The 27,697-nt window shown below is 36.4% G+C and overlaps 1 protein-coding gene across 8 annotated transcripts in view; it reads right to left on the bottom strand.

The window, feature by feature from the left end:
• The window catches only part of HS3ST5 (heparan sulfate-glucosamine 3-sulfotransferase 5), a 197,260-nt gene extending 171,534 nt beyond the window's left edge, over window positions 1-25,726 (bottom strand). For 3 of the 8 annotated variants that reach the window (XM_087973238.1, XM_087973246.1, XM_087973252.1), the window contains exon 1: window positions 24,716-25,726. The gene's annotated coding sequence lies outside the window, so the exon portion shown is untranslated. The other 5 variants (XM_087973260.1, XM_087973215.1, XM_026666698.2 and 2 more) reach the window with 5 other exon arrangements.
• Between the last annotated feature and the right edge of the window lie 1,971 nt (window positions 25,727-27,697).

Below are 27,697 nucleotides of genomic sequence, written 5' to 3'. Positions count from 1 at the left end.
GAGTCCTTCTTGCATTCATCTTCTGTCTGAATGGCACAGAAATATAGAGGGATCTGGCCACTGTTGGACAGTGGGATAACACACCAGAAACCAGTTGGCCATTGGCATTGCATTGGTTAAGCTGGAGATATCCACAGTGCTGCAGGCATTTTCAAACCATAAACATAGACACTGAACTGCAACTGGAAGGGGACTTTCTAAGGTCTCTGCTGGTAAAAAAATGGATTTTTCCTATTCATCTTTCTCTGACAGTTTTTTTTTCCATGCTGCACCATATTATTCCAGGAAAGAAGAAAAAAGTATAGGGTTTTTCACCTATTCCACTCAATGGGAAGCATGTGTCTCATCTTGGATTGTGCCCCAACTTAAAATCAGGAACTTCATATGTATATAATTTCCACACTAGCAGTTTATACATATTCAAGAGTCATATAACACCTTTTGGCCAAAATAATAGTCATACAGACAAGACTTGAGTTTTCACTGATGGCTGGCAGATACCTTGAAGAGTCACTAGCACAGAAATTGTCTTGGTCAGAATCAAAGCATGCATTATTTTTTAAAGTGCAATCAGGTCTCAAATCACAAACTTTGGTCAAAACACAGCTGTCATTTCATCCTTGGTTTTATTGTTTTCCTTTATCGAACCAACTCCTAAAACCCAGCTGAACATCTAAAATGGCTTCTTATAGTTCGTATAACAACAATAACAATTCCTAAAGTACAGTACTCAATGCCATCCGCATGGAGTTTAAGTACATCAGCTTCTGGAGTCCAACTTCCATTATTAGACAAATATGCAGTTGTCTTTTCAAAACTCTAGACAATTTCCAAAACTTTGAAGTAAGATACTATTCACAAAGGAGAACTTTTATTGCTCCTCCTTTATTTTTTTTCACCTTCTGCCTTTTCATGGAGTTCTAAGTTCCACTGATCCTTGAAAAATATATATCTACAGCCAATTACATTTCCAATATGTTGGCAGTGCCAACAAAATGATTGTAGATTTCCATGTATAGATACAATATATTTATTGTAGCTATGTATTTATTCATTATTTCTACTTATTAAAATAAAATTCACCTTAGCATAGTACCGAAGACTGTGATCATATGATTCATTCAGTCACTTATCTGCTATCTAGATGCTAGTTGGTGACAGGTCTATGATATTGTGAGCAATCCTTTGCAATCATTGATGGATGTAGTAGTACATGGGAATTACCTTGGGAAACAGGGGAAACAGCCACAGCCAGTGGGAATGGTCAGGTAAGAGGTAGAAGGAATGTGGGCATGGTGAACATCTCAGAAGGTACCATCCCTAGTTTCTTGACCTGTGAAGGCAACAGGGTTGAAATGTACTTTCAGGCTTGCAAGATTCTGTTAATACAATCTTACAATAAATAGAATTGGTTTATCTTAGCACGCTTCCTGTCTGAACTATCTAATGAGGCTGACAATGGGGCAGCATCTACCTGACCATGACTGATTTCAAAAAGCTAAACAGAAGTGGACCTAATTAACTTTTGGAAACCCTAGGACTCTTGATTAGAATAGGAAAACAAAAAAAAAATGTCAGATTATATCACTGGCAAACCACTTCCATCTCATGGACAATAAAGTAACATGAATATGGCCATACAGTGACAAGGAGTCAGTTCAATTCGAAGGAAATGTTATCATTTTTTAACCTTCTGTAGAGTACTGACTTGACCTTCTATGATATACCTGCCATTATTCACTTCCATTAATATTGCAAAAGAAAAATAAAAGAAAAATTGCCATTGTATACTAGGGCAACATGAGGTAAACCCATTTGCTTTGTAACTTATTCTGCCTTGAAATTGATCGGCTGCCATTGTCATTCTTCTTAATCTTTGTTTCCTCTACTTGGTTCCCACAAATTGATTTTACTGAAGAAACAAATCCTGAAGTATTCTGTATAGTTTGGCAAAAGTTTAGAATGCAATTCACTGAACGCATTTTTCATGGCAAAAGGTATACATAAGTCAATTTTCAGTGTTACTCTTGATTTCCTGGCAATGAAAAGCTATGCCATATTTTAGCAGTTTAATTTACAGATTAATCTTTCATAATGTTATATGTTTTCCCCATCACCCATCCCAACCAACAAACATGTTGAGCCTAACAAAAAAATAGTCTAGGGATCGAAATGTAAGTGCCTACATAGTATAGACCTTTTCTATTTGAAAAATAAAAGTCCAGGACAAAAATGTAGCACTAAAACAAAATTACTGATTTTACAATCTTCATCCATTTGTGTTCTTCTCAGTGTTGGAATTAAAAAAGAGTCCCATTTTAAAAGTTGCATGATTTAATCAAGAAGAAACAAATGCACTTTTTCCTTAACCCTCCTTGACTGTTTTATTACCAGAAGATAAATTAACCTGGCTTGGGATAATAAAATCCATTCAAAATAATCAATGTTCAGGGGATAGAGAGTTGGTTTTGTTTTATGAATAGTTATCATTTCTGTTATTATACATAATGAAATGTTAAGAAGACTAATATTCTATAGAAAGCACATCTTCACTGAGTATAGATTTTATCATAGGTACACCCAAGAGTCCAATGTAAACAGTTGCATAGAATATATCATTTTTAACCAAGGTCAAATGAAGTTGTAATAAGCCTTTTAAGTAGTCATTTTAAAAACTAGCTCAGAGGAAGAATTACCAAAGGGCTGACAATTAAAAACTAAATTTTCAAATTGCAACTAATCTGTTTTTTACAATAATTTTAGTAAAGGTTATGTTACAAAAATAAAACTAATACAGTCTACATTATATCTCTATCTCTATCCATCCATCCATCCATCCATCCATCCATCCATCCATCTATCTATCTATCATCTATCTATCTATCTATCTATCTATCTATCTATCTATCTATCTACCTACCTACCTACCTACCTACCTACCTATATTGTACAAAAAAAAATAAAAGAAGAAATTTCCCACTTCATTCCCAGAAAATATAATCAATATTAACAATGTATCACCATCTCTTAAAATAGATATCTCTTCATTCCAAATTTCGCCTTTAAAAAGCAGTATTAAAAAAATGAAGTAAAATCCGAAATGTGAGGTTCAGTCAAGCCCTGAGTCCAAAAAAGGCTATAAAAGGCTATCACTATAAAGTGATGGCTATAAGCTTGGTGGAATTCTGCAACTCCCAACTGTTGGCAACAGCAAAAACTCAGTTTCTGCCATCTACTCACAAAAACCATCAGTCCATCATATTAACCTTAGACTGTCTACTATTGACCTCACCCCTTTCCTAAGAGGTCTGTAGGGGGCGTGCATAAGCGCACCAATGTGCCTACCATCTCTGTCCTATTGTTTCTCTTCTTCTTCTTTTATTTTTCTTATATGTACCCATTTCATGTATTCACAACTATCTATACACTTATACTTATTATCTTGTAAACAATTGGCAAATAAAATAAATAAATAAATATGTATGGATCAGTGATGGGATTCATTTTTTTTTTACTACCAGTTCTGTGGGTGTGGCTTGGTGGGGGCATGGCTTGGACATGGCAGGATACTGTAAAATCCCCATTCTCTCGCCACCCCACTAACCTACTTTCCAGCTCCATTCTCCTGTACAGGGAGACCCAGCCGATCAGCTGGGCAGAGAATAGATGGAAGCGGAGCCAGTCAGAGGTGGTATTTGCCGGTTCTCGGAACTACTCAAAATTTCCACTACCGTTTCTCCAGAACTGTTCAGAAGCTGCTGAATACCATCTCTGCTTTGGATGATGTAAAGATCTCTGTCCAGAAGGATTTCAGTGATTTGGAGATCCAGTTGCTGCTTTCAGCTGCAATGTTTCTGCTATCTACCATTTCCTTAGCAGAAGTACCCTCCTCTCAAGTGCAACTAATCTGCATGACATATCATTAAATTCATTGGGAATTATTCTTTACATCATTTCTTTAAAGAATGCTTTCTCACTGTACCCATTCCTTCCCCTATAACTCTAATCCAGGAAGAACTGCACTCTGGCCTAATATAAAGCTTTACTAGATATATCTCAATCCCACTGAGAGACTGATGGAAATGCATTAATCTGTTCCCTGGTGAAAGCTCCCTCAAGTTATACTGAATAAGATTCATATATAATTGCATCACTTCCAGTGATTTGAACCTTTAACTGATCTGGCTTGGAAAACGATCAAAATGTAAAACAAGGGAAATTTTCTTATCAAGAACCATTGTGTAATGCATGTTTTATTTTGTTATACTTATAGTGTACTCATATGCTCAGTTCAATCCCCTTAAGATGGGGAGATTGTCTTGAAAAAAAGATATACAAGCAACTCCTTGACTGAATGGACCAATTGCATGGGTCTGTGAAATGTAATTGCATAGATAATGATGACATTATTTCATTTGCATTATTAATGTAATAACATCACAATCAAATGATGTAAATTGCTGCAGAAATGTAGTCTATTGTACACAGATGTCCATGGTATCAACTTGGAATAAACTAAGTGTTCACTTTATTATTTTTATGATATATTGTCAAAGAAATAAGATGCTTTAAAGATTTTCAAAATGTTTGGATTCAAACATCATACTAAGCCATTCGTTCAACGAATAAGCCACAAGACTGGCTTGATAAATTGCACTAATCCATGTTCCTAGAAAAGTATAAGCAAATAATGGAACAAAGGAAGCTGTATTACCAAAAACCTAATCACTAAACCATTAGATTCATTTGTATTGACACAGACCCCAGCAAATACACAATGTTCCAAGGAGATGTTTTTCCAATATTTCCTGAAGATTCTGGGGACTGAATTTGGAGCCCAGAGTATCAAAGGCCAATTCTGTAGCACACAGTCAAAATCTTTCTACTTTCTTTAGAGCATATAGAACTATAGTCAGTTAAAAACGAAAACCCCAAATATCCTAGAAAAAGGCAATGACAAATTATTTCTACATCATTCTTTGCCCCCTGCAAAAAAATATAAGTACATGAAAGCAATCAAGAATTAAATTCAACTCAAAGAAAACTTTGCTTTTAAATATTCTCTAATTATTCATTCCTCTTTTGCTGAAAACATAATTGATTGCAGAAGCAAATTACACCTCTTATTAAAAGAAGAAACTAACTAGACTCAAGATAAATTGCATTTATGTTCATAATTTTAATTGAAAAGCTTATTTTTCTGTCTTAATGTTCTATTATAATTCAGAACTCACATTCATTCTACACAATCAAGTATTGTCACGAAAAGCACCTCTTAACTTATTTAGCTTTTAATCTGTTTACGTATTAAAGGGATAAATGGGGTCATCAAAGTAACTTGAAACAGAATGAGCAAATGACAGCTGAACTGAATGGGTTTTATTCTACTGTGGAATAGGTTATGTTCTAAATAACACTTCACTACTATTTCTGGAATTTACAGCACCCTGGAAAAATATAAGGCCTGGATTGGCTTTATGGATTGTATGTAATGTGGCTTATTTGGTTTTGGCTAAACATGTTGGATATTACATCCAAGCAAATAGAGAACATAAGGCAAAATGGTGTTACATTAAGCTTCTAAACACACACACACAGAGAAAGAGGGAGAGGGAAGGAGGGAGGGGAGGGAGGGAGACGGGGGAGAGAGAGAGAGAGAGAGAGAGAGACAAAGATGCACATTTTGTGTCCTAAACAGAAAAAAAACCTACTTCAGATATATGCTGACTGGATATACAATTTCATACACAAAATGTATGAATGTTGCTGCTAAAATAATGGTCATCTTATGTGGAACCTTTCCTGAGCTGCTTTATTACAGAGATACCCCTCTTGCCAAGATTGAAGCTTGATATACAGTAGGACTTTTGAGAAATGAAGCAATTGGAGGATGATTCATTTTTTCATAGAAGGCAGCTATTCTGACAGATAGTAACAATTTCAACTAGGATCAGGACACCCACATTTCCTTTAAAAAAAGATGTGAAAAATGTAGGTCTATTGTGCCTGCACTCCAAAAATCTGAAAGACAGTAGATAGCCATAAAATGATTCTTTGATACTTTGATAGATAGTATTTTTGATACTGATTGTCTGAATTTCTGCAGCTAAAATCTGGTAACCAGGAAGACCAATACCTATTGCAAGTTATTTATGAACTATAATGCATGTTTTGAACTCCAGACAGAATATAAAAGACAAGTTTTTTAGATGAAAGCAGAACTATTGAATTGAATCAAAAATAGCAGAATAGGGCAGGAAAGAGGACATGATGCACAATCTATGTTTATTCTCATGTGCGTCACACTGAGCTCAGCGGAACTGACTCCCTAAAACCTGTATAAAGTTCTGCAACCTTAAAGACTATTATTATGTCTTCTAAACAGAAATTAAATGAGACGTATGTGGATCAAGTATTGCAGCATGAAAAAAATTCTAATTGACCTTGCCTTTAACAACAGCTGAATCTACAAAAAATAAATAGCAAAGATTTTCATTTAATTTTATGTGTATTGCTCATGATAAGGGGGCTCATCCTCAAAGGACTGATGTGATTTGTGAGAATAAAGAAAGGCATCTTAGATCTTACACAGAATTTTCTAATTGAAAGAGGAATAATGTCTGTGATGAGAGAGCAAGAAAATAGATCTTACAGATTTTGTTGAATGGTAGAATTATCAGAACAGACTTTTGGTGATAAAACCCAAACTCTCTTTCAAGAAAGAGCTCCTAAACATTTATTAATGCAAACTAGGACATCACAAGGCAATATACACAAACTTTCTAAAAAGTAGGAACAATAACACTCCCGTGTTGTAATGAAGAAGAATAAACAGTTATTAAAAACCATATACAAATTGAAAATGAGAACAGTATGTTATCCCAATGATAATTACCATAAATGTAGTTTCTTCACTGTGTTAACCATACAATTATCCTAAATACTTTTGTCCTCTTTTGATGAGGATAAGATTAATCAAAAAGAAATCTCAAGACTTTATGAATACCTATTCTTCAGAAATACACATCAGCAGACTTCATTTAGAACACCACAATTAGAATTGGCAATTCGGTTAAGTGAAGCGGCCACTAAGTGAAACAGAAACTGTGCTTATGATCTTATTTCAACTTTCCTTTGCTTTATGACCTTTTCTATGAAGTTCATAAATGTCAGGATTGATCACAAAATTATTTTTCATCACCACCATAACTGCAAATGTTCACCAAATGAGGCAGTTCTAAATGAGGGCTACCTGTATACCTAAATATTTTTCTCTCCATTTTTATTGTTTGGCTTAGGAAAATGCTATATTTCTGTCAGTCAGAGAGAGAACAGAAGAGTTATTGCTGGGAATGTTATTAATTGGCAACAGTTTGGACAATAATGTGTATGTGTCTAATCAACCTACATGGTTTACAATTCCAATAACAAAACAACATATTACAATACTAAAACAGAACTGAATGAAGAAAGAAGGAAGGAATCAGACCTAAGCTTACTGTTGCTGTGTTACTGTGTTGCTTAGTGGGAATAGTGGCGCTTTTTGTTTTGTTTTGTTATTATGGATAATTTTACATGTTACCATCAAAAAGGAGGGTCTCCCAGAAATATAAAATGATTTACCTGTAGCACTGTCCCCATGTCCAGGCTACATTAAATTAGAATCCAGGAATGTGTTGACAATTATATTCACTGGAAAAATAATTGTCTGTGGAAAAAAAAAATACATTCTCTTCAAATTCTATATAATTCTTTACAAACAAAGCATAATTTCTTGTTTCTAAAGAAGGATATTTATGTAAGGATCAAAAAGAAATGGCTATATACAGTATATGTCCATGTAGTAAGTTACAGTGCCAAAATTTCATCTAGAGCAGGTTCATATACACATTGAATTAAATGGGTATTAATAGTTACAGTATCTACAATATCACTATCATCTAGCTTGTTATCTTTTTTTTTTAAGCAAGTTTTATTAATTTCAAAAAACAAACAAATCATCATCAACCATTACATATTTGAATGTTTTTCCATTATAGATTTAACAAGTCAGATAAAACCTTATCTTATACAATACATTTCTATATTATTTCATCTATTTCTTTCTGACTTGATTATCATCACTCTCTTTCTATGTTTCTACAAGGTTTCACCAATACTCTCAAAGACATAAACAAACACAAACATACATATAAAAAATCTTTTAGTAAAGTAACTTGGCCCCAGGTACCTCTCTTTATATGGGCTTTAATTATATTCATGCTCATCTTACAGATCATTACTTATTTTATTTACCATTCTGTATCTTCCATATAAACTTCTCCATACATTTCACTCTTCATAATTCTCTCTTATTCAATCCATCTTAATTTAAATCATTATATTTGTATCTTTTGCCCATCCTTTATTATCCCTCTATCTCATTCCTTATAATGAAAAAAAAAAAAAATTTCTCCTGAAATCTCTAATCAGAGTATGATGCCTTTCTATCCTCTCCCTAAATTAATTAAATTAACATTTAAAATAACACCTAATACCCAATTTGATTCTGCTTGGTACATTCTATCTACTAATTTTTACTTTTAGTAACAATAACAACAGAGTAAAAAATCAAAAATGTTTAAATACATAATATCCTCCTAAATACGTAGTTAAATAATAAATCTAAATAATAAATCTTATAGCATTCTCATTGCCTTTCCCTTCAATATTTTATTACATTTTAAAAATCAATCATTATTAAACATTTCAACATTTTAATTTCTTATTAACTCTTAAGCCATTCTAATTTTCTATTTCTAATACGGATGTTACAGTACCATCTTGTGTACCTTGCAGAATCTTTTTTTTAAAAATTATGCTTTACCCATTATCCCTAAAAGGATTCCTCTTTTCCCATCTAATTTTAAAACTTTGTGGCTTTTCTCCGCCTTTCCCCTTTCTTTCTTCCCCCACCAAATCTTCCTACCCCCTTCTTCTAACCTCTGTCTTGCCGGCATCCCTTCTCTGTTGTATTCCCTTTTTCTCTTGTTTGCTATCATTATATTTATTTTGCATCATATTTTTCTCTTTCTTAAATGTTTTTTTAGATCTTAAGTCCTTCATTTTCCTCGCTTTCTTCCTTCCTTCTTTCTTAGATGAATTTTGGGATTCATTGAAGATGGCGTCTTCATCTTCTTCTTGTTGTTCTTCAGCTTCCATCTGTATTGTCTGTTCATAGTTAACCAACGCCATTTTTTTAAAAAAAAAAAAGCTTTTTCCATACCATCTTTACAGGCTGCTTTTGTTTGCTCATATTCATCCCTCAGTTCCTCCAAACAAAAAGCCATTATAGATCTTTTCTTTTTCCCTCTTTCTTCTCACACCAACCAAAATATTCCAAAAGAAAAACAAGACAACCCCAAAGTCCACAATCCTCAATCAATCCAAGCCAAGCCAAAATTCCCCTTTCTCTTCCAGGGGTAGTATCAGACAAAGGAAAAAAGAAAGTTCAAATCTGTGTTTTGAAGCCTTATTAAGATTTTATTTCTGTTTTCAAATCCTTAAGGCATCTCCTCCAACAAAATCCAACCAGATAAATATATTTTTGTCCTCTCCCTTCCGACTTATCCCAAAAGCTAGTTTTACCTGAAAAAAAAACAGGTTTCTCAATATCCATTTATTAATTCCGTCGGGGGGAGAGTAAACTTTCCTTTCAGCACCTCAGAATTGCCGCTTATTTCCTCTTGTGGAAAGAATCATCCAAAAAGCCATCATTTTCAGGAATTAAATTAAATATATCTTAGAGTCCTGGGTGAACCAAGAAGACTTTCACTTTTAAAAACTTTCTCCTCTTCCTCCAGCGCATACTTGCCCAGCTGCCGGCTTCTTTGTGGCGGCCATTACGGACCGCCGCTGCACTGTCTTGGTAAAAGGAGGTTCTGCCGGCTAGGGAGGGGTCTGCAGCACCCCAAACCCTTTCCCGGATCCCCCTACCTTCAGCTGCCCCTGCAGGGCAGCCTTGCTCCGCACCCTTTCGGGTCGGAGCCCCAAAAACGGCTAGCGCGGCAGGGATCGCGCAGCCGCGAATCCCTACCGCTCGCAAAGCCGACAAACCGGAAATCCCCGTTATCTTGATAAGTTATTGTTATTGTTCTTAGCATTTGCCCAGGTTATTTGTTTTTGTCTCCTTTTGTCCTGCACTCACTGTAGTTCACATAGTGAAGCTACCAGTGCATGATATGACAAGGGGCTTGTTTCTCAGCCAGTTTGTCACAGAGCCTGATGTTATTTGGGACTGAGAGGAAGTGATTGGCCCAGAATCACCCATCTGTGCATAAGGGAGGACCAAACTCCGGGATTCCCTCTTCTAGTCCAGCACCTTAACCTTATGCCACCCTGACTCTCTGAATACAAGGTTAAGTGTCTTGTTTCTTAATCAGTGAGTTTTCAAATTCTTGCATGCATGCTCTGTTCCTGAATATTTCATTGTTCCATAGAATGTCTTGTTTTCCTCAGGAACGTGCAGTTTTGCATATCCCTGAGAGAAAAGCCTGCTACTTATTTTTCACCAAATCATAAAACATGGGAAAATATTTGAGGAATCTGGGGACTTTTTTTTCTTTTCAGACAATGGGTGATTGTGAATTTGGAGTATACATTCAGAAGACAACAGAAATCTTTCTATGAGTTGAATGGATTAAAGAATGTCATAGACATTTATGTTCTCACCACCAAACCTCAGGTCCAAAACATGGCATCCTTGAGGTCTATCAAGTGCCCTGGATTAATTATTTATTTAGATTGTTTTAATTTTTTAAAAAGAATAACAGCCTTGTTTGAGGTGTGCAATTTTGAGCTATACAAAATGAAGGGGGAACATATATCAAATGAATGAATGTTGTGAAGCAAATCACTGGTCTTCAGCACAAGCTCTATTTCTTGCAATATCTGGGACACAAAACCCAGAAGCACTTTTAGAAAATAAAATGTTGCCGTAGTGCTGCTATTTCATACATATCCCAGCTCTTTTTTTCCTTTAACAAGTTCTTACAAAGATCTGTATTTATTTTTAATATTAATCTCTGTGTTTCCAGCCATTCAAAGGATGATTATTTTGTTTCCTTGGTGTAGTATAAGCATACATTTTTTTTTGTTTTCCTAACCGACTAGAGATGTTCCATAGTTTAATGAATTATACAGAATGCAGTCAAAATCCTTTCCAGTTATATTAACAGCTTTCATAATGTATCAGTAGAAGGTATTAATATTTCTGGCAATTATTCTGGAACTGCTGGTGCATATGTTATGTTATGTAGCTATTCCAACTTCAAATAGCAAACTTTACACCCCAATGGATGTATTATATGAACACAGTATTAAATATTATTGAATTGAATTTAAGATAACAGTTTGCTCATTAAGATTACTCATACAATTTGTATAAGTTCCATAATACTTCTTTGCTCTAGAATCCCAAGGCTGGAATATTTACTCAGGTTTCATCCTCAGTAGATTTTTCACTGGCATCATCATTCAGCAAACAAAATAAGATGATTAAACAAAAAGTGTCCTCTTTATTAAGAACACCACATGGAAACCTTCTTACAGAAACTTAAATGCCGAGTGTTCCATGGTTGAGTAAAAATTTGGTTGCTTTGGTTTTCATAACAGGAAACGTGTTAAGAAATATTAGGTTCAGGATGCTGAGGAATGAGAAAATGACTTTAGACAATAGTTAAGGAATCCACATCATAACCACAATCTGAATCATGGTTTGGTATTTGCTTAGGTCTGGCTGTACTTTCTCACATTATGTGAACCTAGGATAATTATTAGCCTCAGCTTGGAAAGTGAGGTGACTGGCAAGAATATCTGCAAAGTCAAGTCACTTTTAATGTGTCTGCAGTTCTAATCTTTGTTTTACCTCCTCCAAGCAAATGAAAAATTAAGCACAGAGAGACTAGGAGCTTTGTAACTTCACCTGCCTTGCAGAAAAGGGTTCTGAGATGTCAGAGTTGGTGTGTGTGTGTGCGTGTGTGTATGTGTGTAAGACAGGGCACGAGAAGTGTCTCAATCATGGTCTCTGTTCTGCTGAACAGCCTTCCCTGGATATTTGACTAGTTCAGCATGGATGGTTTTCTTCAAGTAAGTTGAGATGGCACTCTACTGGATAGCTTTGTTTGTTTGCTTGTTTCAGCTTACTTCTTTTACAGCAACAGGGAGGAAGGAAAGGTAAAGGTATGTTGCTCTGGTTTTAGAGCAAAAATTATTTATATTTAGTTTGTATTAATTTATCTAATTTCACATGCTACCAATATAATGCTTAGAATCATCCAAAGCAGAGTAGAGCCTCACATGCAAAAAAGAGATACTAAATGTTCAAGCTCACTTTAGAAAAGGTTGAGGAATTATTGCTGAAGCATGCTGGATAATTGAGGAAGCCAAAGAGCATGAACAGGAATCACTGTATTAATTATAGAAAGGCCTTGGGTTGTGTGAATATTATCAGTCTATGGAATATTATCAGGCTCAGAAAAATGAGAATTCCAGAATATCTCACTGGCCTCCTGAGGAACTTATATACAGGTTAGAACATTGTAGGATAGATACAACATGATGAAGCAGACTGGCTCTGTGATGTCAAAGGAGGGTGACAAGGCTGTATACTTTCCCTACATGCTTTAAAAACTGGATGAAGAAACATAACACACAATAATTTTAATGATATTTCTTTGATAGCTGAAAATGCAAATGATTTGCAAGCTGTAATTATGAAACAAAGTGAAAAAACTGAGGCTAAAATTAAATATAAAGAAGGCCAAGCGAATGACAAGAAGTAGAACTGGCAATTGAGATATTGAAGTTATGGATAGCTTCCACCTTTTAAGATCAAGCATCAACAGTAAAGGAACAAACAGTCAAGAAATACACCGCAGGCTAGCATTTGGCAGAGCAGCCATGAAAAGCTTTGGAAAAGATACTAAAATGCTGTGAAATCTCTGTAGAAAAAAAGAACAGTATCATATAAGTCATGGTATTCCCTATGACAGAGGTCTCCAACCTTGGCAACTTTAAGACTTGTGGACTTCAATTCCCAGAATTCTCCAGCCAGCTATGCTGGCTGGAGAATTCTGGGAGTTGAAGTCCACAAGTCTTAAAGTTGCCAAGGTTGGAGACCTCTGCCCTATGACACTCTGTGGAAGTGAATGTTGAAAGAAGAATAGGAATAGTATTAATGAGCCTAATTAAAATAGCCATATGATATATGCCTTGTAAGTGAAAAAATATAAAAAGGAGGATGCATTACTTCAACTTCAATCAATTACAACCTAAATGCAAAATATTTGAAATTAAAAAATTCTGAGCTAAGTAATTAAGTACAGTCCTGAACTGAGTTTGTTATTTTATAATAAAATAATAACAAACTAACCAAGTATTCTTCCTTCACAATGGTTTTATCATTGTATGATTCCATTGGTCTTTGTAAAAAAAAATAATGCCTTCAGATAGTTTTAGTGCTTTCTGACAATGTCAGAAAGCTAAACAATATACAGATGGTCCTCACTTAGCAATGGCCTTGTTTAGTGACCATTTGCAATTATGACTGTGATGAAAAAGTAACAATCCTCACATTTACCACTTTTGCAGGTTTGTAAAACAAAGGAAAATTGAAGTAAGATCGCAAGCACAGTCATGGTTTCACTTGGTGATTGCTTTAATAACCAAGTTGCTAGTTTAAATTGTGGTTATACTATTAATGTGATACCTAGTTTTGTCTTTATGGTGGATATTAAAGCTTATTTTAAATAATAATAATAATCTGTAAAATTCACCACCAGCAATCTTTTTATATTTGTTGGCACATCTGTTTCACTGCTTTATCTTGCCACTCATATAGCTTTTCACTGTGTTACCACAACTCTCTATTTCAATCTTATTCTCTTTTAAAATTCTGCATTGCAGTGGCCTGAACTCCATCTGATGATTACAACTTGGAGTTGTCTTCTTTATACAGTCATCTTCTTTTAATGACCTCATAACCCCTTGTGGGATAGAGTCTGGGCAACTGAATGGAGCCAGCAGAGTATTTTAATGGCCGGATACCCTTCCTGTAGCCAATGGAGAACTTTGTTCTGCAGATATATTTCTCAGTGTGTCCAGAGAGAAATATCTGCCTCTACCTAGGATCGAACTCACAGCCTCCTGAATGTGAGGCAAGAGTTCCACCTCTAGGCCACTGCACCACTCCCTATCTTCTTTATACAGTTCTCTATGTCATTTGCACATGACCCTATCTTCTACTGTAGATCTCTTTTTGTATATTATATTGGCAGTTCAACTATGTATAGGGAAGAAACAAAGTGACTCTCCTTAGCCATCCATTTTGTCTAATCGTTGGGAACACTTTTTAAGCTGATCAATAGCTAGAACTTTAGTACCCCTAGTTGTTGTGGGACAAATTCCCACTTAAATATGAAACCAAAATACTTGAAGAGAAATTAATTGAGGTATATTTTATTGGCATGCACGATTATAGTGATCACTGGGTTTCTCACCAATGGAATGCCGAAGAGCTTGGTGGCAAAGTTGCCAGTCTTAATTTAAGTGAGGAGAAACCAGGATAGGAAGTTAATGGCATGGTTCACAGCTGACGCATGGCTAGCATGACAAAAATACAGTATTTAAGAGTTGATAAATATGTTTTTAATCTTTCAGCACTCAATTTTTCTAAAACATCACTGGACAGCTTTGATAAAATTAATTTGTAGTTGAAGACAAGTAAATGTACTTTTGTCATTTCTGATTCAGTTTTCTGGCTTTTATTTTCAAAAAAACTGTACACATGCAAATAAAAATGACTGTGTTTATTGACAATATGCCAAATACCTACACAGTGCAAATTGAAAAAAATGACATATTCACTAAAGTGTGAGAAAAACTAAAGTTAACATATTACAAAAAAGAGAGAAGGAAATAGAATGAAAAATCGTTTTGAATCAGATTTAATTAGACAATCAAATATGTTATCTCTCCTGAAAATTGCTCAATAATGGGTTGTTTCTTTTATTAAATTGAGGATTTAACTGTCAAGTGAAGAATATCAACACAACTTACTTACAGCCAACTATTTTACTATGATGAGTGTTAAATAAAATAACACTCCTTCCATAATATGCAATAATAATCTTATCTCTCCTTCACCGGAGTTAACTGAACTATGTGTGTGTCTCTGTGTACATTAAACATTCTTTTTCATGTAACTTTCAGAAGCAATCATATCTGTCGCAGAAACTGTCAGAGCACCTTTCTCCTAAGTTTTAAAAAACTTGAATAAATCTTTTATGATTAACACTTTTTTTTCCAAACTCCAGATCAAGAATAGTCAACTTCTGCTATTCCCAGGGATTGCACTATCTTCTAACGACTGGAACAATTTGTTCCAATATATTTTATATGCAAAAGTTGATTCTATACGCCAGCAAGAACTTCACCTGAAATGAACACATGAAGTTATCAATTAGTAAATGAAATTGAAGGTCGCATTGGGAGGAGTATTGGAAAAATACTCCTAGGGCATCCATACTTTGTTTATACTTTATAATGGCAAGAAAGTACCAGTCTCCGGCAACAGACACATGTGTTTTTCAGGATTTTACCTTCCTTGCCAATGAAGAAAAATATTTATTCAATTGTTATCTTTATTGTGTTACTGTTAATATTCTAAAACTTTTGTTCTTGTTTGCTATTCTCTGTTTTGAGAATTCTTGTGAATGTAAAAATGAATTATACATTTTCAAAAACTAGTGGAATGATTGTTTTTTAATCTATAGAAAGGCAGTCTTGTAAGTCTCTAGATGGTTTCCCTATTTGGTTTCATTTTTTTTGCCTAGCAACCCACGACAATGGCAGGAAGATGAGATTAGAGAACTTTATTGTGGTGACACAGTGATTAGAAGGCAGTATTGTAGGCAAACTCTGCCCACAGCCTAGAGTTCGATCCTGGCAGTATTGCAGGTGAACTCTGCCCACAGCATGGAGTTCGATCCTGACTGGTTGAAGGTTGACTCAACCTTCCATCCTTCCAATGTCAGCAAATGATGACCCATATTGTTGGGGGAAGTATGTTGGCTCTGTAAACCACTTAGAAGGTGCTGTAAAGCACTGTGAAGTGGTATAAAAGTCAAAGAGCTATTGCTTTTATTGTAGAGTTTTTATTATATTTTTCCTTGATTTTCCATGACACTGAATTCAAATTATTCATATACTCATCATTTATCATTATGTTTAATTAATCTAACTCAGAATTTCCCATTCTTTTTAATTTTTAAAACCCAAATAATATCAGAACTTCTACTGGTAAATGTAACACAGGAATAGAATTAATGATTCAATGAGGTGGTGGGCTCCCCTTTATCCTTAACTCCATGTAGAAAAAGAACAACCCCTAGCCAAGAAAGGTCTAATACAGATGTCTGCAATGAATGAGGTTTGGCTCTGTATTCTAATTATCTCATTGTAATACAATGAATTTATGATTTTTTTATAATAATATTGAGAATGTCTCTGCTCCTTCACCAACAGATGGTCTGGAAAAATGCCTGCATTGTGTCTTAAGCAAATCTCTTTATTCCATGAACTGCCAAGATGTGGCCTATCCAAAAGAGATGAGTTGAACTTTTTAAGGGAAAAGTCATGGATGGATGCCTCTATCGATTTGTTTTGCTCAACTTCCCATTTTGTCCACTGTAAGTTTACTTTGGCTTACTTCCATTCTATATCACTTTAAGAAGTAAATCTACAGAAAAAAGGAAAGAAAGAGAATAAAAACAAGACCAAACAACTCTGTGAAAGTTTGCATCTTGTTCCATACAATTGTTCTTATTACACACCTATTTACACATCTTTCCTTTAGTGTAAAGTTCAGAAAACAATTTGTTTAAAATAAATTATTATTTTTCATTTATTTTTCATTTTTATATACTTCTGCAATCTAGAATAATGGTTTTATTAATATATGTGCATATAGGCATGCTTATTATAACATTTGTGAATTCTGCTAACAGCACACCAGTGGGCTTAATGTGCAAGTAATGCAAGAAAATGTTGCATTCTGAAAGGAAAACAGGTCAATACAAAAATATTTGAGTACTTTAATGTTAAGATAAACCATAACTCTTATATTCATACCATCTTAAGTTATTTTCATTGTCATTATCTTTGAATCAATTGTTTTCCAGTGGCTTGCTCACAATTGTCATCGATTGCCTCTTGGGCAGTTTTCTGCTGATTGCCACCATTTTTCAGAGTTGAATAACGAGATAGCTCCAAAAGCCATATGGAAGCTTTAGAAGATGCATGCAGCTTGCTCACCCATAAAATGTAAGTCAGATGGTTAAAACAGGTTCATTTATATTAAAATATAGACCTAATGAATTGCATCTCCATTTCGACTCTTTACAGCTTCTGAAGGCAAGTGTTTTCTCATTACAGGAAAAACTGGATCTTAATAAAACAGCCTTTCTCAAATGACACTCTACCAGTACTGGGATCTGGAATTATAGTTCTAAGAAATCCCATTCATTTTTGTTCCTTCCATTACTGAGAAATTCAAGGAACTGTAATCCCAACATATCTAGAAGCTTCAGATGGGGAAAGGCTACACTAAGTAAACCTGGACATTATATATTACGAGGTAGCATGGAAAGTCTCTGGCTGGCTTGCGTAGCAAGATGGAGGTTTGCAACCATAGATTTCAGGAAGTGACAAGGATAATTATCTAGGACATCTTACATAACAATATTTCAATCGAAACTAAATCAGGTCCTGGTAATATAATTGAACCAGAATATATTCATTAAAAAGACTTACACTCTTGATTGAAAAGACATCAATAAGCTGCAGTCACAAGACAGATGCTTTAATATTTGACCACCTTTACAAATAAGTCAGCCTTTGGCCTTTTTCTGGATAAACCCAATTTATTCTGTGGTCTTGGTCTCTTATTAAAAATAAACATGGACACAGCCAAATAAAAAAATCATATTTTACAGATAATATATTTTAATGAAGTTCTTTGGTTGTCTACAGACAATCGACAGACTGGATTAAGACCAAGGTCAACTAGTATATGCTTGCTCATCTTCCTATTAGTGTAAATTTAATCATGATGGTGTCATGATGAATATATTTAGCTATTGTAAAAAGCTATAGGTAGTGCCAGCTGAAGTGCATATGGCAGCCCTATGCCACGTTGACTTATAATGCCACTTCTTACCAATGTGAAGATTTTCCTCTTTAGAATGATTTGGAAGAAGCAGCAGTATTGATGCCCATAAGCTTTGGCAGCCTAAGTCAGTGCTTATTAGGCCTTAGCCTAATATCAGTCCTGGACACAGGATTGATTAAGAACTGATAATTTTATCCAAAGAGATCCATACGGACCAAACCTATGTTATGCCTCTTCTACACCAAAGATTGGCAACCTTTCTAATAAATAATGCACCTTAATACTCTTGAAAGGCCATGAAGATATGGTTTTACCAGCTGGCTTAGTAACCCCCAGGGTGGCATGGAACTCATCAAGTGGTTTGTCTAATTGTTGTTGCCAGGGCATTGGAATTTGTATTTGTATTTCATTAGGTTCTGTATTTGGGGTTTTTACTTCTATAAGCTGCTTAAAGTTGGGTGGCCATACAAATTTTCTTAATTAACAAATAAACCTAATGTCCTTCAGATATTATAGACTTCAGCGACTGCTCGGTTAGTGACTACTTTAGTTAGTGACTATTCACAAGCACAACTGTAATAAATGGTAATAAAAATCATTTTCCTACTAGTGCACTCATTTATGACCCTATTTCATGTGCCTGACAACAAAAATCTTTAGTGTGAAACTGATTTAAGGTCTGGTCAGTTTCAGGTAGCATGAATGAACTTTGAAAGGATTGTAATCCACTAATTAAGGTCACAGAGCTAAGCTTTTTAACTTGCAATTAGCACATTTTGGGAAGTGCTATGCTGCAAAGAAAAGCTGCTTAGGATGAGACTATTTAAGCAAAGGGCAAAAAAATGGGGGGTGGGGGGAATGGGTCAGCCACAGTACACTGTATGAAAAGAAACAAGACAGCAGCAGCTAGTGGTCTATCTTTCTCTCTTTCCCCTGCTCTCATGTGTCACTTATTAGTGACTATGTCACTTAATGACCAAATCATTGGAATGACACAGTCATTGAATGAGGAAAGGATGTATAACTTCCATGAGCTTAGGTAAATGAGGCCCTGATCTCCAGACTATATTACAAATGTAATCCCAACATATAGTGAAACAGAATGGAATCCAAAATACTTGTTCCAATTTGCTTGTTGATTTATTGACTCTAAACAGATTAGAGGAGAGAATGGGAATGACATTGGTCATGGAACAAATGGCTCATTTCTATTCTGATAAGGGAAAAGCTGACCAAACTGCTGTTGCTCCCATAATACAAGGTGTGATCCATACAGAAATGTCTTGTTTAAATTGCTATGCAAATTATACTTATTAGAAACTTTATAATAGAAGCTTTCTTATGAAGTAAAGTTCATTTACAATAATAAAATGTAATTTATATGTGCTTGGCTTCTGCACAGAATTAGACCTGCCAGGGTCTTAGAATACATCTATGTGACAATGCCAGTTACTTCTTTGTGGAAAATGCCAACATGGCCAACAATTCAGTACAATTCAATTTTATTTTAAATTACAGCCCATCCTGCATCTGATGAAAGATTAAGCATAAATATAAGATACACATGCCAAGCAAAGTATGGGCTTTCTTCAGTGGGGTTTTCCCCCTAACAGATATTTTTCATCCAGATGAATATTCCATGCTGTATGTCTAGTCTTCTTATGTATTCCTCTATATCTGCTCTGGAAGATGGAGAAGATTCTCCCAAATTAAATAGATATGAATGGGTGAGAAGGAGAAAAAAGGGTAATAGGAAGCTCTATTGCACCAATGGAAATCTACTTGTTTAATGTTGGACACAGCTATTCGATGTTTTTATCCTTATTACATCAAATGAAATTTATCTCAAAGAAAAATAAATTTCCACTTTATAGAATAAGCAATTAATTGCTTACATTTTTTAATTAACTCTGGCTTATTTAAATCTAATTCATAAATTATTGTTGAAACCATGTTTTGGACTTTGGGTTTTACTTTATAATATTTTACTGCTAATTCACCATAAATTTAAGTGCAAATATAAAGTGATTTATTTTAAAAATCAGTGTAACAATCCACTCAAGAAATGCATATTTTTGTATGTTTAACAAAAAGATATATTAATTGAATGCACTTTTATAGTTGACTTGCATTTCTTCATCCCAACCTATTCCTGCACTAGCTTCCACTGTGGAAAAAATGGCAAATTTCATGGCTATGAAAAATTCTGAATAGGCTAATGATCAAATATCATGATTTATGTTCAGTATTTCAGATTAAGAATAAATAATATTCATATATACTAGACAACGTAGTGTGCATGTATATTCTATAGTAGAAGATTGTATCTTGACCTGAGCAGCATTATATATTTTTATTTATCATGATAGATAAATAGAGATAGATAGATAGATAGATAGATAGATAGATACAGTAGATAGATACAGTAGATACAGTAGATAGATGGATAGATAGGTAGATACAGTAGATAGATACAGTAGATGGATGGATAGGTAGGTAAGTAGATAGATGATAGATAGATGATAGATTCAATGTGTTTCCCAATAAAAACTGTTTTGAAACATAGTAAAACTTATTTTATGTAACAAAGGCCTCCTTTTTTCACCTACTTATGCAGGTTACTGATAGTCCTAATAGTCATTCTTTTGCTTTTTAAGAAGCTAACTACAAATAGAAATTAACATTGTGTTAAGCTATATGTAACTTCTCAAAAGAAAATCAGTAGGCTTGCTCCCATGTCAGAGTGCATAGTCTTAAGACTATGATTATTTACACCTTTTACAGTTTTATTAAATTATAATTCCTAATTATCTGTGTTCCCAAAGTCTCTACAGCAAAACCTTTGTATTTATGACAGTCCTTTGAGACTACAATAAATGCATACAATTATTCAAGATTATTCTAGCCATTAAATTATAATATTTTACTGCTATAGATTTGAATGGATGTATTTCTCCTCTCCAAAGTAAATTGACTGAGCAAAAATATTCTGTCTAGCTCCCCCCCACATTAAAAAAAACCCCACTAGATAAGGAAAACTAAATAAACTACATAAAGAAACAGTCACTGAGATTTTCCCTTTCCCGCCCCCTTAGAATTTCTGAAAAGATTAAGTCAAACACCTAATATAGTCCCTGGCTACCTAACAGCTTGATTCTGGCAAATTATCCTCTTTGCATTCATTTAAAAATCTTGAACTTTATAAAATTATCTAGCCAATCCCCGCACAGAGTGTTTACTGTTAACAGTGTCTGTTTATCCTGGGGAATTCCCACGGGTGAAATAAAGCTTTTGGTAAGCTATATCAACAATCCTGCAAGTAGGAAATCTTTCCTGTGACATCTTCCTCCACAGGAGTGCTTTGAAATGTTTGTCATGAAAGAATATGTATGACAAGTGTTACACCAGTGTGAATGCTCTACATGGATTGCCTTTGAGTTACTCGATTCAGTTCATGTGGATTCTGTATTCTGTTTGTGTACTAAGTGAATTCTTCCAAACCACTTGCTGAGAAGAACTATACAAAATGGTAAAATATCGAAGTGCTCTAAATATAACATCTTGTGAATTTTGAGAAGCCTTCTGCATATACATCATGATCTATTTCTTTTCAGATTTTCCCTCTTCATAACAAAATTTATGTTTCAAAATTCCCATCAGTTTGAAACTCACTCCCTAAAAAATGTAGCACTAATGATAACTATTAAAATATAGATATTTGGCTAATAGTAACATGCTCAGAATATATAGTGGAAGATTATTTTCCTAAGAATCAAAACATGAGTAATGTAAGGTAAAGAATGAATTATAGTTCATTCACGTTAACATAAGCATCCATCCATAGTGATACACTGCTGAAGAAACACCAGCAGCTAACATCTTTAGATGATATTTCTGCTCATTGATGTTGTCTTATACAGATTTTCAAATGTGTTGTAGTTTGATAAAGTTGGAATGCTATATTCTGATATCAATATTTAACAGTTTAATAAGCACATATTATCATCTCTGTTATTACTAATTCAAGATCCAAAGATCACCTGAGAAAATATGTCTTTCCATATGGATGTTTAAGACCCTTGTTTTTTTCTTGAAGAAAAATATTTTGGGTTTTACTTTAGGTAATGCTCAAATATCCCCTGAGTTTTGGAAGTGCTCTATCATGTGATATGATGTCATATCATAAGAGGTTTTCTGACATTTATGAACATTCTACACATTTCTATTGGAATTCAGCATCTTTAACTCAATACTCTGCTTTCATATGATGCATTGCACTGTTATTTCATTCTAGTAGCCATACATTATTTTATTTCAGAAACTAGGCATACAATGTGCTAAACATGCTTGCCAGAAAATATATATCTTTAATTGATCTTAAGAGACTTTACTTAGAAGCCTTTCATGTTAAAATCATTGGGCTATCCAAGACCACAAAATTTCAGTACTTTCATAAGAGTGTTCAGATATTGTAAGCCACTATTATTTTGGAAATAAGCTTACAACAACATCATTGACAAATTTATGAAATGTTGCTTGATACAAGTTGAAGCCTTTTGTTTCAATAAGATTATTGCTTATCTAAAACAATAGACTCATCCACAGACATAGTTTTCTCTTTAATAAATGGATTTTTGGCATTGACCATAAGAAAATTTAAAAAGGTCCATCAGAGTAGACATACATATTTCTGGCATTTGGAAGACATCTGACCAAATCTTTATGATTCATTTTGTAATTTAATTAATGTTTTCTTCATGAAGCTTTGAATCTATCTTATATTTGCTCCAAACAGTTACACGTTCACTTTTCAAAAAGTGAATAAAAAGTTCAAAGCTGGATAAAGAGCTTTAAAGCCATGAACACATAATATGTTACCTTAAATGGTTTCTTGAAACAGAAGCCTAAGAAAATATAAAGGAAAAACATTATCTGCCATTCCTTTCACAATAAATTTAAGCATAGTTAAATATTTATCACATTTTTCTACAAACAAAATGGAATACTAGGCAATGCTTGAACATTTTGCTACGAACCTCTGTGGATACCTAATAAATAAATAAAGCAAAGGTGTTTCCAACTGCCTTGCAGATTAAATTATAAATAGCTTTGCTTTTTTTTGTAAAATGTTTTAGGCGATGAATCAGGCATCCAGCTATGAACAATTATGTTTAACTAAAAATGCCCAGTTATTTTTTTAAAACCATATGATGCATGCACAAACATACACACAAATCTATAGGATAAATACAGTACACACTGTTTTAAATCTAACAACTGCTTATGATATTGTAGTTAGATTATTCCAAGAATAATTGGCACTCTGTGTTTTATGTACTTTTCCTTTACATTTTTAAGGCTGGTTTTTATCCTTTTGTAAAAAAAATGCATGAATTCTTTTCCTCATCTCAATTTCCTGAAACCCACATTATCGTTTTATGATTGAACATTACCTCAGTCTACCAACTGAGATTCATATACCTTTAGAGTTCAGGTCCGTAGAAACCAAGCTTTGCGTGTGAAACTCACAAGGACAAATTAAGCATCAAAAACACTTGATGCCAAAATTAAGGGGAAAATACTCAAACTGCTTAACAAATCAAATTTTAAAATACGTCTCCAGCTTTATATGTTTTGCATAACCCATTTAGGGTCATGTGGGGCTCTTCAGCTTTCCTACCCATCTATTTAGGGTTGCTCTTTATCATCCGGGAACTGTTACACATCTGAAAGAAGTTGCCGGCGGAAGGGGAGAAAAACTGGTTCATAGGCACCCATTGGATCGAAAACATTTTGCAAATATTACTGGTTTCCTTAAGGGGTGTACATTTCACAGTGACAGCCTGCTCTTAAATATAGGGCGAAAGCGACTGGGAAAAAAAAAAGAGTTTTCACATCCTATGCCGTTTTTGTTGGTCCAGGTGCTGAAATGTCCCCACCACCACCACCACCAAAGAGAGTCAGCACTGAAAGCAGAAGGCGATCCTGGGAGGAAATACTTGGAAGGCACAAGGTGGTAATATACCTTTTTGAAAGCGGGTGCCGGGAAGCTTGTACCTGGAAAACCAGGTAGCCCCGGGTGACTCTCTCCTTGTCACAGCTGCTTCTCCTCCATCGGAGCCAGGGAACAGCGAGCTCCGTACTAATTAACTGCCACACCGGACCAATCGACAAACCCAGAATATCCCAGCCATACTCATTTTCCCCCTACGGTGTCATCAAGCAATTCACCAGAAGAGCCTCATTTATCACTCGTCGCCCCGGACCCGCATACAATGGGACTTACTCCCAGGTAAAGTCTGCCTAAGCACCGAAGCATCATCGAACAATGCACTGCGGGAGCGCCTTCCAAACTGCACCAGAGAGAGAGGGAGAAACAGACGCCTCTTTGCAAGCATCACAAACACACAGACGCAAACGCGCGCACACAGCTATACGTACCCACAAGCACGCACCCAAACACACACGCACACACCCCAAACCCAAAAGTGTATCCGTAGACCCAACCTTCAAGCGAAGCCGGGAAGAAGCTCCAACTGCACGGGGTCGGGTCACGGGACGCCACAACCCTCTTGCCCCCTTCTGCCTCCGGACCCTCGCACCAAGCAGTTCCTGCTCAAAGTCCAGAGGGTGGGTAGGGCGAGATGTTCCGTAGCCTTTCGCTGCCCTCGCTCGGTCTCCTCCCCGCTTGCCCCAGTGGGTCGTTTTGGCCGCCTGTGAGATTAGGACGCCACCGCTTGGCGCGTTTGCCGAAGCTTGGTTCGCCAATCAGGGCTCTCGCTGCTTTTCCCCTCCCGCAGAAGCCGAAGCGGAGCCGGGCGCGAGTGGAGCTCCTAGCCGGAGCCGAGGAGCGCGCGGGAGAACTAGCGAAGTTCAGGAGGCGGCGCCTGCTGCACATCCCAGAGCGGCCGAGGCCAGGTGCGGCGGCAGCAGCAGCGCTCGCTCCCGCGGCGCAGGCACAGCGCGACTGGCGGCTGTAGCGGCCGCAAACCGAGCCCCTTCACTTCCACGCTGCTCTGCTTGTGAGGAGCTGAGGCAGCGGCGGGAGGAGGAGGAGGAGGTGGGGCTTTGGCACATTCTTTTCCTCACTTCCACAGGCTGCAGACGAACAAACTCTCCCGAGTTCCAGTCAGGCGGTTCGCCCTTCCCGCGCCTTCGGGAAGCAGCCGCCAAGCTCGCCCGTTATGAGCCTCGTCTCTTCTCCCCGCGGCGCTGTTTGCAGGCAGCGCAGCTCGCCGCCCATTCTCCACAACCTCCCCACCCCGTTTCGGGGTTTCGCCGCGTTTCCTTGCCGGCGCCCGGGCGTTTGCTCGCGCGTGGCGTGGCTTCTCCCGCCCCCTAATTTTCTGTGACAAGAGCCTCGTTCGCGTGAGGGGAGGGGGAAAGCTCGCTTTGCTTTTCCCCTCTCGACAATCCCTCCTTTTCAGCCAAAGCTCAAGAATTCTCTCCCGGTCGCCCTTGCTGCTGCTGCTGTTGTTACCGCCTTCCAATTTTGCGACCTAAGCGAGTTGTTCCTACCCTGCCCGGGGCGGGGGGGTGGTGGTGGCGGCGGAAGGGGCGACAGCGCAGGAAGGAGCGGCGAGAAAAGAGCAAACATTGCAACGCACGTCAGCCTGGCCACCGACCGAGTGGCAGAGCCGGATACAGGGAGGGTGAGTGGGTGGGTGTCTTGATTCCCTCACCCCGCCCGAGGAATTTGGTGATGCTGGGATGGTGGCCTGACTCAGGTAATCTCGGATTCCCGCACACCAAATGGTAAACCGCCTCTTTGTCAGGCCCCCATGGCAGACTGAGGGCTTGATGCCAGGGGCATCTGAAAGAGCCACTTTTAAAACGCAGCAACGCAGTGGCGGCAACAGTGGCAAGGGACCCAGTAAAGCAAACAAAAGAAATGACACCGGCTCTCTGGACCGCAAGTCCTTAGTAGGAAAGAGGGAGAGCAAAGAGAAGGGGCCATTGGTAGGAAAGAATGTTCCCCACGAAGGGGACGGCTTTGCATTGCTCCATGATGCGGCTGGTCTGATTTGACTCTGCTTTTGTAGATCAGTTACCCAGACAGCTCCCTTCCCGTGGAGCATTTCCAATCTCCAATACATAAGTCACACATAAGCAAACCTTGCTGTGCGGCCTCATTTTATCACCGTTTCATTTTTTAGCTCAAGGAACACAGTGTATCTCTTTATCTATCTTGTAAAGATGTATCTGTTTCATTATGAATTATCATGTGCACACACTTAAGTGATTTGCTTCTGACATTTGTGGGAACTCCTACAGGTGTATATTTCATTGCATAGGACAATTTGCTTTGGTATGCATCTCATAATTACCCCATAAGCCCTAACTCTGCAGATCAGATGGACAGACATTTAATGTTAGAACATCCATACATGTGTAGACACAACCCAATATATGTTATAATACTGTATTTACATTGGTGCAATAAATTTGGGATGTAGTTGTTAATAGCCCCAATACGTTTTAATATTTATATTAATAATTAATTTAAGGACAACATTTAATAATTGATATAAGAGCAATGACGTAGCTCTTGATATGCTTGAAAACAAAGCTGATTATAACTATAGGGGTTTGTCGTTCTTTAAGTGGTTTTCTCTCTACTTCTCCCACACTTGTGGTTGTTGGCCTTGAGAATTGTGCTCTGCTAGCCTTTATTCTTGATTCTACTTTTCCTCTTTCTTTTAGGCTAATTATAGTTCTTTCTAATTCCACAGCTGTTGATTTCCTGCTTCTGTGGTTTATTCTGTTTTTCTGGGACCTTCACATCACTAAATCTCTCTCTTAAGATTTAAGCAACTCAGCCAATGATGGCTAAATACGTTGCTCTTTCTATAATAGCAACTCATTTAATCCCTGTGGATACCTTCATCTTTGTTTGAACCAAATCCTCTACAACACAGATCCTCGAATAAAAACTTAAGAACATGTGACTATTCTATTTAAGTCCAACACTATTTCCCTTCCCCTTCTCTCCCCTCCCCTCCCCTCCCCTCTCCTCCTCTCCTCAGTGAATGCAATTGTGATGATACAAAAGATTGCAAAGTTGATTGTTTTTATTTATTTAGATGACACAAGGCATGGCAAGATGGTGGGTAGCAGCAAAAGTCTGAAATGCATTTTTTCTCTCAAAAAGGAACTAATGGTGTACTTCTTGTAAGTCAGATTTGAGGTTATCTTTATAGTTCACTAATGATTGTCAGTCCTTTGTTTAATAGATATTTGCATTTACTTTACTAAAGAAAGACATGGCATTGTTATTTAATATACCACTGTGAACACATAGTTTATTGAAGAAAATTTAATGTTACAGAAAGGGAAAGTGAGTAAGGTCAGTGCTATTCTTTCCCCTTGACCATAGCAAGGCAGTAACCTAATAAATCATTTTAAAACTTTATTGATCAGGGAAATAACAAAACTGTAAACTTGTCAGTTTGACAAGTAATCTACTGTGGTAATATATCACAATAGAAA

The sequence above is a fragment of the Notechis scutatus genome, chromosome 1 (assembly GCF_049901735.1).
Source record: "Notechis scutatus isolate UNSWTSFEM ecotype Mainland chromosome 1, rNotScu1.2, whole genome shotgun sequence".
NCBI lineage: Eukaryota > Metazoa > Chordata > Lepidosauria > Squamata > Elapidae > Notechis > Notechis scutatus.
The sequence above is the reverse complement of the archived record's forward strand: the minus strand, read 5'-3'. Positions and strand labels throughout refer to the sequence as shown.